At 38.9% G+C, this 10,000-nt stretch overlaps 2 non-coding genes across 2 annotated transcripts; both read right to left on the bottom strand.

The window, feature by feature from the left end:
* Positions 1–2,117: 2,117 nt before the first annotated feature.
* On the bottom strand, positions 2,118–2,273 carry LOC130903342 (5.8S ribosomal RNA). Its single transcript, XR_009060712.1, has one exon. It is a non-coding gene; the product is annotated as a 5.8S ribosomal RNA (ribosomal RNA).
* A 1,119-nt stretch (positions 2,274–3,392) lies between these two features.
* On the bottom strand, positions 3,393–5,314 carry LOC130903344 (small subunit ribosomal RNA). Its single transcript, XR_009060714.1, has one exon. It is a non-coding gene; the product is annotated as a small subunit ribosomal RNA (ribosomal RNA).
* Between the last annotated feature and the right edge of the window lie 4,686 nt (positions 5,315–10,000).

Genomic DNA, 10,000 nt, shown 5'->3' with positions numbered 1-10,000 from the left:
CAAAAATGGCCCACTTGGCACTCTGATTCGAGTCTCGCGGCTTCATAAGTTCGAGCAAGCCGGAGATCTCACCCATTTAAAGTTTGAGAATAGGTTGAGGTCGTTTCGACCCCAATGCCTCTAATCATTCGCTTTACCGGATGAAACTCGTACGCTACGAGCGCCAGCTATCCTGAGGGAAACTTCGGAGGGAACCAGCTACTAGATGGTTCGATTAGTCTTTCGCCCCTATACCCAGTTCCGACGATCGATTTGCACGTCAGAATCGCTACGGACCTCCATCAGGGTTTCCCCTGACTTCGTCCTGACCAGGCATAGTTCACCATCTTTCGGGTCCCAGCGTGTACGCTCTTGGTGCGCCTCTTCTCGTAATGAGAACGAGACGCCCCGGGAGTGCGAAGCGTTTACAATTTTTATTTGCAAATCGCTTATCCTCCCTTGGTCTACGCGAGGTAAACCTTTACTTTCATTACGCCTTTAGGTTTAGTTATTTCCCAATGACTCGCGCACATGCTAGACTCCTTGGTCCGTGTTTCAAGACGGGTCCTGAAATTACCCAAATCGATAGCGTCGTTGATCGGCGTTTCAAAACGAGGTCTGTTCGAGAACACCGTAACCAACAGTCGTTCCGGGACAGAATCGGCATTATGTCCGATTACCGTCAAACACGAAACGCTCTTGCTACGGGCCGAACGCTAATTAATCTAGCGGCCCCGCGCCATATTTCTACCGTCGAGCGAGTCTGTCGGAACATCGAGGGTCCCCATGAATTCGAATAAAATCAAGTGGTCTACCACCTCGAGTCTTAGACAGACACCCAACGGATCACGACGTCCTACTAGAGGAAAAGTGCACGCGTTCGATATCGATTAGAAAAACGTAAAACGCGATTTATTGTAATATGCCGAAACACAAACAATATCCGTCATACAAACGTTCAACTTCAATTATCGAAACGCGAATGAATTTCCTCTTTCGACCTTTCGGGTTTCTCAGGTTTACCCCTGAACGGTTTCACGTACTCTTGAACTCTCTCTTCAAAGTGCTTTTCAACTTTCCCTCACGGTACTTGTTCGCTATCGGTCTCGTGGTCATATTTAGCCTTAGATGGAGTTTACCACCCACTTAGGGCTGCACTCTCAAGCAACCCGACTCTCAGGAGAGATCCTCACGCAATCGGCAACGGTCGCTACGGGCCTGGCACCCTCTATGGGCTGTGGCCCCGTTCAAGAAGGACTTGGACGCGCCGCACGATCTCGTGATAAACGGATCCTCCCTAACACCACATTTCCCGGTGGCCGATATCGACCACGGGATTCGGTGCTGGGCTTTTCCCTGTTCGCTCGCAGCTACTGAGGGAATCCTAGTTAGTTTCTTTTCCTCCGCTTAGTAATATGCTTAAATTCAGCGGGTAATCTCACCTGCTCTGAGGTCGATATATTATAATATATCTCTTATAATATTTAAATACAATTCGCCAAACTATCATAAAAAAAAAACGTGTGTTTAATAATAATATCATCTCTCATATGAAATATAACATTATTTGTTTTTATTTAAAGAGTCGGCAGCAGCAGCAGCATCAGCATCAGCATCAGCATCAGCATCAGCAACACACCACCAGCCTTTATACATATATAATATTTTTAATATATATAATTCATATATTTTGTCGATATACCGTGTGTATAAATGATATAAATAAAACACTGGTCAGACGTCCAGTCTTCGAAACTTTATTATTTCTCTCGGACACGACGACCGCGTTATCATTTTATCATAAATATATTATATATACACACACTTATTTATCGACTATATATACGTCGTATATATGTATAATATATATATATATTATATATAAATATAACTCTCTACCAAACAAATTTTATGTATTTCATATAAATACACGATTAATTTATGGTATAGCGGGTTGTGTTCAAAAATTGCGTAACTTTTTCTATAAAAATTTACGCTGCTTTTCGCACTTTAGGATGCCGCACAAATACAAAAAAAATACGCGTGTGCGTTATTGTTTCACATCCAACACGCTTAGGCATTATTTTTCTTTAATAAATAGAAAAATTTTAAATTCTAAGCAGTCTTTTAAATTGATACGACCCTCAGTCAGGAGTGGTCCGGGAACGAGTATCCGAGGACCGCAATGTGCGTTCGAAATGTCGATGTTCATGTGTCCTGCAGTTCACAAGTTGACGCGCAATTAGCTGCGTTCTTCATCGACCCACGAGCCAAGTGATTCACCGTTCAGGGTAATCATTTTATTATTATGTCGTTTTCTCATATTCTATTCGTCGTATTTTTAATATTTGATAATTATTAAATTAATAATATTATTATAATATCTTATACGCGTATAGAAAATTTATATAACGACATTTTTTATATATATATATATATATATATACATATATATATATATTATAATAAATGGTAATTATTCGAAACTTTTAGAGAAATTATAATATCGTACTTTGATATATCTGATAAATTTTAACCGCTGCACATGTTTTATTACAAACGAGGCGCGCATAGACAGATATCTCGCACGATATATTCCTCCTCTTTATATTATTACAGTTTTTTTTTTATCTTGAAAGTTTTATACAAATTTCGACGGTCGGGCGTAAATCTTCGAACACCTTCGAAATAATACATAAAATATTATTTCTAAAACGAATTTTTATACATATCGATAGAATCGACATGTGCTTAAATTTCGTTTAGGTACCCGGATGAAAATGTCTCAATAACATAATCATCACATATAATCTTGTCGATATTTTCTTGTATTACCTTCAAACGATAAAAAACTTAGGTAATAATATAATAAACGAAATAAAATTTATCCATAAAAATATAGACACACACACACGACAACAGACGACGTTTCAATAAACTATATATTTTTCGTTTATTATAATAACGATTCTTTATCAGAACGTTTTTAGTTAACAAGAAATTTTGTTAATGATCGTTCCGTCAATCGTTATAATATATAATAATACATATGTTGTTATTGTTGTGTCGTCATCGTCGTCGACGCCTTCTATAAACTATGATAAAAATTTTTCGTTATATTTTTATTGGAAAAATTTATATATGTAAATATATTTTTATAGACGTATGAATTATATTTATCTTTTTTTTTTTAATTTTATTCGAAACTTGTTCGAATTTTGTAAAAATTAAAAAAAGATTTCAATATATATACATCTATATATATATATATATATATATATATATAATTTATAACATATATAAATTTCTTTTGAAGAGTTCGATAATTTTGTAGAAGAAAATTCTCTTTTACAATTAATACAGACTTGATTTCGTTTTTTTTTTTTTTTGTTTAAAAACGAACAAATACTCTGTAATGATCCTTCCGCAGGTTCACCTACGGAAACCTTGTTACGACTTTTACTTCCTCTAAATGATCAAGTTTGGTCATCTTTCCGAAGCATCGGCGACGCCGAAACGCCACCGCGCTCAGTCCGAAGACCTCACTAAATCATTCAATCGGTAGTAGCGACGGGCGGTGTGTACAAAGGGCAGGGACGTAATCAACGCGAGCTTATGACTCGCGCTTACTGGGAATTCCTCGTTCATGGGGAACAATTGCAAGCCCCAATCCCTAGCACGAAGGAGGTTCAGCGGGTTACCCGGGCCGCTCGGCCAGGGAGGACACGCTGATTCCTTCAGTGTAGCGCGCGTGCGGCCCAGAACATCTAAGGGCATCACAGACCTGTTATTGCTCAATCTCGTGCGGCTAGAAGCCGCCTGTCCCTCTAAGAAGAATTATTTGTACGCCGACAGTAAAAACCGCGAACGGCAAGAGCCGAAACTCAATACCGACGGGCCTTTGGGATGTCGAAATACGCCTAGTTAGCAGGCTAGAGTCTCGTTCGTTATCGGAATTAACCAGACAAATCGCTCCACCAACTAAGAACGGCCATGCACCACCACCCACCGAATCAAGAAAGAGCTCTCAATCTGTCAATCCTTCCGGTGTCCGGGCCTGGTGAGGTTTCCCGTGTTGAGTCAAATTAAGCCGCAGGCTCCACTCCTGGTGGTGCCCTTCCGTCAATTCCTTTAAGTTTCAGCTTTGCAACCATACTTCCCCCGGAACCCAAAAGCTTTGGTTTCCCGGAAGCTGCCCGCCGAGTCATCGGAGGAACGTCGGCGGATCGCTAGCTGGCATCGTTTATGGTTAGAACTAGGGCGGTATCTGATCGCCTTCGAACCTCTAACTTTCGTTCTTGATCAATGAAAGCGTTTTTGGCAAATGCTTTCGCTTCTGTCCGTCTTGCGACGATCCAAGAATTTCACCTCTAACGTCGCAATACGAATGCCCCCATCCGTTCCTATTAATCATTACCTCGGGGTTCCGAAAACCAACAAAATAGAACCGAGGTCCTATTCCATTATTCCATGCACACAGTATTCAGGCAAAATTTTGGCCTGCTTTAAGCACTCTAATTTGTTCAAAGTAAACGTGCCGGCCCACCTCGACACTCAGTCAAGAGCACCGCGGCGGGATTGAGTTGGGCCGCCCTTGCGAGCTAAGCCCACCGGCAGGACGTCCCACGACACGCCAGTTAACACCGCGTACGATGAACCAGCGGCGTGGGACACAGATTCGACTACGAGCTTTTTAACCGCAACAACTTTAATATACGCTATTGGAGCTGGAATTACCGCGGCTGCTGGCACCAGACTTGCCCTCCAATTGATCCTCGTTAAAGGGTTTAGAGTGTACTCATTCCGATTACGGGGCCTCGGATGAGTCCCGTATCGTTATTTTTCGTCACTACCTCCCCGTGCCGGGAGTGGGTAATTTGCGCGCCTGCTGCCTTCCTTGGATGTGGTAGCCGTTTCTCAGGCTCCCTCTCCGGAATCGAACCCTGATTCCCCGTTACCCGTTACAACCATGGTAGGCGCAGAACCTACCATCGACAGTTGATAAGGCAGACATTTGAAAGATGCGTCGCCGGTGCGAGACCGTGCGATCAGCGAAAAGTTATTCAGAGTCACCAAATTGTACGATGACGAGCAAGCCCGCCACCGATTGGTTTTGATCTAATAAAAGCGCTCCTTCCGTCTCCGGTCGGAACTCTGTTTGCATGTATTAGCTCTAGAATTACCACAGTTATCCAAGTAAATGTGGGTACGATCTAAGGAACCATAACTGATTTAATGAGCCTTTCGCGGTTTCACCTTAATTTGGCTTGTACTGAGACATGCATGGCTTAATCTTTGAGACAAGCATATGACTACTGGCAGGATCAACCAGGGAACTGTGTTTTATAATATATATAATATATATTATTACTATTATTATTATATATATATATATATATATATTTTATAATAAAAAACTATTATCGAAAAAGTTTTAATAACAATATCCAAAAGAGGATAAATTATGATGATGTTTTTTATATTACATATATACTTTATATTTATACATAATATAATAATCATCTATATTCGTGTATAAACACATTGTTATTTACTTTTTCTTTTGCGTGTTTGCTGCGCTTATTATTGAAAATATATAATTTTCAGCGCCACGCTTTATTTATATTTTTTCTTATTTTATAAAATTTCACCGAATCGACTATAAATCTATCTAAATTTAATCGAAATGAGAAAAATTAGATGATTACGTCGACCGGGCTACAATTTCGACATTATCTCTACCCTTCGCTAGATTGTAAGCGACATGGTTTATACATTAGGTAATAATGAACGAAATTTTTATTCTCGCACGGAATAATGAGAGTTATCGCAAATATTGTGTATTATATATATAAAAGTGTAATATAATATATATTTTTCATAGACGATCGCATATGAATCGCTCACGATAGAACGCTAGCTAAATTCGCGATCTCGCAATAGATATTTAATTTGTGGATAAATTGATATAATATCTAAAAAGGGAACCGCTAGCAATATACGTTAATATATTGGAGGAGAACGGGGACCCTTTCAGAAAACTATATAATCCACCGATGTGGAATGACCGAAACAACGTCTTTACGTAAATTATAACGAGTTTATTAAAATTTAACGAGACGTCAACTTCGATACACCACACATATATGTGCGCTGTACAACGGTACGCCTTCTACATTAACATTAATAAAGATGTATAGTGAAAATATATAAAAGATGTATTGTGAATATTAAAAAGAAGTATTATGAAATTACATGTTTTGTATTTAGAAGCCGTCCGAGGTGTATCTATCACATAAAAGTGTTATGAAAATATTAACAATAAGGAAAAAAAGTATTATGAAATTAGATCGCCGCTCGATGTATGAACGTACGAGGTGTATTATATAAAAGTTGTATGAAAATAGAAATAATAATGAAAAACAAGTATTATGAAATTAAATTCCGCTCGATATAGCAATTTGTCGAGAAAGATGATTTGTGAAAATTGAGTGGAGATGTTTTGTATTTAAAAGCCGTCCGAGGTGTATGACATAAAAGTGTTATGAAAATATTAACAATAAGGAAAAAAAGTATTATGAAATTAGATGGCCGCTCGATGTATGAACGTACGAGGTGTATTATATAAAAGTTTTATGAAAATAGTAATAATTATGAAAAACAAAGTATTACGAAATTACCTAAGTTTGGTGACTGGCCGGCAGAGGGCGCTAGTATCTATAAAACCGTGTTCAGTTTGTCGTCTCTCCGGCAGAGGGCGCTAGTGTCTATAAAACTGTGTTTAGTTTGTCTTCTGGCCGGCAGAGGGCGCTAGTGTCTATTAAACCGTGTTAAGTTCGGTGACTGGCCGGCAGAGGGCGCTAGTATCTATAAAACCGTGTTCAGTTTGTCGTCTCTCCGGCAGAGGGCGCTAGTGTCTATAAAAAGGTGTTTAGTTTGTCGTCTCTCCGGCAGAGGGCGCTAGTATCTATAAAACCGTGTTCAGTTTGTCGTCTCTCCGGCAGAGGGCGCTAGTGTCTATAAAACAGTGTTAAGTTCGGTGACTGGCCGGCAGAGGGCGCTAGTGTCTATAAAACCCTATTAAGTTTGGTGTCTGGTCGGCAGGATATAGGAACTTGTCGAAAGAGTTGAATTGTGTAAATTGAATGGAAATTTTTTTTATGTAGAAGCCGTTCGAGGTATATTATATAAAAGTGTTATGAAAATATTAACAATAACGGAAAAAAGTATTATGAAATTAGATGGCCGCTCGATGTATGAACGTACGAGGTGTATTATATAAAAGTTGTATGAAAATAGAAATAATAATGAAAAACAAGTATTATGAAATTTAATTCCGCTCGATATAAGAACTTGTCGAGAAAAATGATTTGTGAAGTTGAATGGAGATGTTTTGTATGTAGAAGTCGTCCGAGGTGTATGACATAAAAGTGTTATGAAAATATTAACGATAAAGAAAAAAAGTATTATGAAATTAGATCGCCGCTCGATGTATGAACGTACGAGGTGTATTATATAAAAGTTGTATGAAAATAGAAATAATAATGAAAAACAAGTATTATGAAATTAAATTTCGCTCGATATAGGAACTTGTCGAGAAAGATGATTTGTGAAGTTGAATGGAGATGTTTTGTATGTAGAAGTCGTCCGAGGTGTATGACATAAAAGTGTTATGAAAATATTAACCATAAGGAAAAAAAGTATTATGAAATTAGATCGCCGCTCGATGTATGAACGTACGAGGTGTATTATATAAAAGTTGTATGAAAATAGTAATAATTATGAAAAGCAAAGTATTACGAAATTAGCTAAGTTCGGTGACTGGCCGGCAGAGGGCGCTAGTGTCTATAAAACGGTGTTTAGTTTGTCTTCTGGCCGGCAGAGGGCGCTAGTGTCTATTAAACCGTGTTAAGTTCGGTGACTGGCCGGCAGAGGGCGCTAGTGTCTATAAAAAGGTGTTTAGTTTGTCGTCTCTCCGGCAGAGGGCGCTAGTGTCTATAAAAAGGTGTTTAGTTTGTCGTCTGGCCGGCAGAGGGCGCTAGTGTCTATAAAACCGTGTTCAGTTTGTCGTCTGGCCGGCAGAGGGCGCTAGTGTCTATTAAACCGTGTTAAGTTCGGTCACTGGCCGGCAGAGGGCGCTAGTGTCTATAAAACAGTGTTAAGTTCGGTGACTGGCCGGCAGAGAGCGCTAGTGTCTATAAAACCGTGTTAAATTTGGTGTCTGGTCGGCAGGATATAGGAACTTGTCGAAAAAGTTGAATTGTGTAAAATGAATGGAAATTTTTTTTATGTAGAAGCCGTTCGAGGTATATTATATAAAAGTGTTATGAAAATATTAACAATAACGGAAAAAAGTATTATGAAATTAGATGGCCGCTCGATGTATGAACGTACGAGGTGTATTATATAAAAGTTTTATGAAAATAGTAATAATTATGAAAAACAAAGTATTACGAAACTACCTAAGTTTGGTGACTGGCCGGCAGAGGGCGCTAGTGTCTATAAAACCGTGTTCAGTTTGTCGTCTGGCCGGCAGAGGGCGCTAGTGTCTATAAAACTGTGTTTGGTTTGTCTTCTGGCCGGCAGAGGGCGCTAGTCTCTATAAAAATGTGTTTAGTTTGTCGTCTCTCCGGCAGAGGGCGCTAGTGTCTATAAAACCGTGTTCAGTTTGTCGTCTGGCCGGCAGAGGGCGCTAGTGTCTATAAAACTGTGTTTGGTTTGTCTTCTGGCCGGCAGAGGGCGCTAGTGTCTATTAAACCGTGTTAAGTTCGGTGACTGGCCGGCAGAGGGCGCTAGTGTCTATTAAACCGTGTTAAGTTCGGTGACTGGCCGGCAGAGGGCGCTAGTGTCTATAAAACCGTATTAAGTTTGGTGTCTGGTCGGCAGGATATAGCAACTTGTCGAAAAAGTTGAATTGTGTAAATTGAATGGAAATTTTTTTTATGTAGAAGCCGTTCGAGGTATATTATATAAAAGTGTTATGAAAATATTAACAATAACGGAAAAAAGTATTATGAAATTAGATGGCCGCTCGATGTATGAACGTACGAGGTGTATTATATAAAAGTTGTATGAAAATAGAAATAATAATGAAAAACAAGTATTATGAAATTTAATTCCGCTCGATATAGGAACTTGTCGAGAAAGATGATATGTGAAGTTGAATGGAGATGTTTTGTATGTAGAAGTCGTCCGAGGTGTATGACATAAAAGTGTTATGAAAATATTAACGATAAAGAAAAAAAGTATTATGAAATTAGATCGTCGCTCGATGTATGAACGTACGAGGTGTATTATATAAAAGTTGTATGAAAATAGTAATAATTATGAAAAGCAAAGTATTACGAAATTAGCTAAGTTCGGTGACTGGCCGGCAGAGAGCGCTAGTGTCTATAAAACGGTGTTTAGTTTGTCTTCTGGCCGGCAGAGGGCGCTAGTGTCTATTAAACCGTGTTAAGTTCGGTGACTGGCCGGCAGAGGGCGCTAGTGTCTATAAAAAGGTGTTTAGTTTGTCGTCTCTCCGGCAGAGGGCGCTAGTGTCTATAAAAAGGTGTTTAGTTTGTCGTCTCTCCGGCAGAGGGCGCTAGTGTCTATAAAACAGTGTTAAGTTCGGTGACTGGCCGGCAGAGGGCGCTAGTGTCTATAAAACCGTATTAAGTTTGGTGTCTGGTCGGCAGGATATAGGAACTTGTCGAAAAAGTTGAATTGTGTAAATTGAATGGAAATTTTTTTTATGTAGAAGCCGTTCGAGGTATATTATATAAAAGTGTTATGAAAATATTAACAATAACGGAAAAAAGTATTATGAAATTAGATGGCCGCTCGATGTATGAACGTACGAGGTGTATTATATAAAAGTTGTATGAAAATAGTAATAATTATGAAAAGCAAAGTATTAGGAAATTAGATTCCGCTCGATATAGGAACTTGTCGAAAAAGATGAATTGTGAAAATTGAATGAAGGTGTTTAGTATGTAGAAGCCGTTCGGGGTGTAACATATAAAAGTTGTATAAAAATAGT

The sequence above is a fragment of the Diorhabda carinulata genome, unplaced genomic scaffold, assembly GCF_026250575.1.
Source record: "Diorhabda carinulata isolate Delta unplaced genomic scaffold, icDioCari1.1 Dcau_34, whole genome shotgun sequence".
Classification (NCBI taxonomy): domain Eukaryota; kingdom Metazoa; phylum Arthropoda; class Insecta; order Coleoptera; family Chrysomelidae; genus Diorhabda; species Diorhabda carinulata.
Note: the sequence above shows the minus strand (reverse complement) of the source record. Positions and strands in the feature narration are given on the sequence as shown.